The sequence below is a fragment of the Arachis stenosperma genome, chromosome 2 (genome assembly GCF_014773155.1).
Source record: "Arachis stenosperma cultivar V10309 chromosome 2, arast.V10309.gnm1.PFL2, whole genome shotgun sequence".
NCBI classification, from domain to species: Eukaryota; Viridiplantae; Streptophyta; class Magnoliopsida; order Fabales; family Fabaceae; genus Arachis; species Arachis stenosperma.
The window spans coordinates 94,504,791-94,507,322 of record NC_080378.1 but is presented as its reverse complement, the minus strand read 5'-3'; the positions used below and the strand labels follow the sequence as shown (position 1 = coordinate 94,507,322).

General features: G+C 40.7%; 1 non-coding gene across 1 annotated transcript; it reads left to right on the top strand.

Annotated features, from left to right (window-relative positions):
* The first annotated feature begins 1,531 nt into the window (after positions 1–1,531).
* Positions 1,532–1,639, top strand: LOC130964157 (small nucleolar RNA R71). Its single transcript, XR_009080264.1, has one exon. It is a non-coding gene; the product is annotated as a small nucleolar RNA R71 (small nucleolar RNA).
* The last annotated feature ends 893 nt before the right edge of the window (positions 1,640–2,532 follow it).

Sequence of the window (2,532 nt, the reverse complement as noted above, 5' to 3'; positions counted from 1 at the left end):
CTTCATGCTTCCTCTCCATGGTGACAGAGGGATATCCTTGAGCCTTAAACACAAAGGATTCCTCATTCACTTGAATGATCAGTTCACCTCTATCAACATCAATCATAGCCTTTGCTGTGGCTAGGAAGGGTCTGCCAAGGATGATGGATTCATCCATGCACTTCCCAGTCTCTAGGACTATGAAATCAGCAGGGATGTAATGGTCTTCAATCTTCACCAAAATGTCCTCTACAAGTCCATAAGCTTGTTTTCTTGAGTTGTCTGCCATCTCTAGTGAGATGTTTGCAGCTTGTACCTCAAAGATCCCTAGCTTCTCCACTACAGAGAGAGGCATGAGGTTTACACTTGACCCTAGGTCACACAGAGCCTTCTTGAAGGTCATGGTGCCTATGGTACAAGGTATTGAAAACTTCCCAGGATCTTGTCTCTTTTGAGGTAATTTCTGCCTAGACAAGTCATCCAGTTCTTTGGTGAGCAAAGGGGGTTCATCCTCCCAAGTCTCATTACTAAATAACTTGTCATTTAGCTTCATGATTGCTCCAAGGTATTTAGCAACTTGCTCTTCAGTGACATACTCATCCTCTTCAGAGGAAGAATACTCATCAGAGCTCATGAATGGCAGAAGTAAATCCAGTGGAATCTCTATGGTCTCATTTTGAGTCTCAGATTCCCATGGTTCCTCATTAAGGAACTCATTGGAGGTCAGTGGACGTCCATTGAGGTTTTCCTCAGTGGCGTTCACTGCCTCTTCCTCCTCTCCAAATTCGGCCATGTTAATGGCCTTGCACTCTCCTTTTGGATTTTCTTCTGTATTGCTTGGAAGAGTACTAAGAGGGAGTTCAGTAATTTTCTTGCTCAGCTGTCCCACTTGTGCCTCCAAATTCCTAATGGAGGACCTTGTTTCAGTCATGAAACTTTGAGTGGTTTTGATTAGATCAGAGACCATGGTTGCTAAGTCAGAGTGGTTCTGCTTAGAATTCTCTGTCTGTTGCTGAGAAGATGATGGAAAAGACTTGCCATTGCTAAACCTGTTTCTTCCACCATTATTGTTGTTGAAACCTTGTTGAGGTCTCTGTTGATCTTTCCATGAGAAATTTGGGTGATTCCTCCATGAAGAATTATAGGTGTTTCCATAGGGTTCTCCTAGGTAATTCACCTCTTCCATTGAAGGGTTCTCAGGATCATAGGCTTCTTCTTCAGATGAAGCATCCTTAGTACTGCTTGGTGCATTTTGCATTCCAGACAGATTTTGAGAAATCAAATTGACTTGCTGAGTCAATATTTTATTCTGAGCCAAGATGGCATTCAGAGTATCAATCTCAAGAACTCCTTTCTTCTGACTTGTCCCATTGTTCACAGGATTCCTTTCAGAAGTATACATGAATTGATTATTTGCAACCATTTCAATGAGCTCTTGAGCTTCTGTAGGCGTCTTCTTCAGATGAAGAGATCCTCCAGCAGAGCTATCCAAAGACATCTTGGACAGTTCAGACAGACCATCATAGAAAATACCTATGATGCTCCATTCAGAAAGCATGTCAAAGGGACACTTTCTGATTAATTGTTTGTATCTTTCCCAAGCTTCATAGAGGGATTCTCCATCCTTCTGTCTGAAGGTTTGGACTTCCACTCTAAGCTTACTCAATTTTTGAGGTTGAAAGAACTTTGTCAAGAAGGCATTGACTAGCTTTTCCCAAGAGTTCAGGCTTTCTTTAGGTTGTGAGTCCAACCATGTCCTAGCTCTGTCTCTTACAGCAAAAGGGAATAGCATTAGTCTATAGACCTCAGGGTCAACCCCATTAGTCTTGACAGTGTCACAGATTTGCAGGAATTCAGCCAAAAACTGATGAGGATCTTCCAATGGAAGTCCATGGAACTTGCAATTCTGTTGCATTAGAGAAACTAATTGAGGCTTAAGCTCAAAGTTGTTTGCTCCAATGGCAGGGATAGAGATGCTTCTCCCATAGAAGTCGGGAGTAGGTGCAGTAAAGTCACCAAGCACCTTCCTTGCATTGTTGGCATTGTTGTTGTTTTCGGCTGCCATGGTTTCTTCTTCTTTGAAGATTTCTGTTAGGTCCTCTACAGAGAGTTGTGCCTTAGCTTCTCTTAGCTTTCGCTTCAAGGTCCTTTCAGGTTCAGGGTCAGCTTCAATAAGAATGCCTTTGTCTTTGTTCCTGCTCATATGAAAGAGAAGAGAACAAGAAAATATGGAATCCTCTATGTCACAGTATAGAGATTCCTTGAGGTGTCAGAGGAACAGAAAAATAGAAGGAAGAAGTAGAGAATTCGAACTTAGTGAGATAGAGTTCGAATTGTGCATTGAGGAGGAGTGGTACTCCACAAATAGAAGGATGTGAGAAGAGAGGAAGAACTTTTTTTTTTCGAAAATTAAGTTAAAAAGATTTTAAGAACATTTTGAAAAATTGATTGATAATTTTCGAAAACTAAAAGTGGGAAAGAAATCAAGTGATTTTTGAAAAAAATATGATTGAAAACTATTTTTGAAAAAGATGTGATTTAAAAAGATATGTT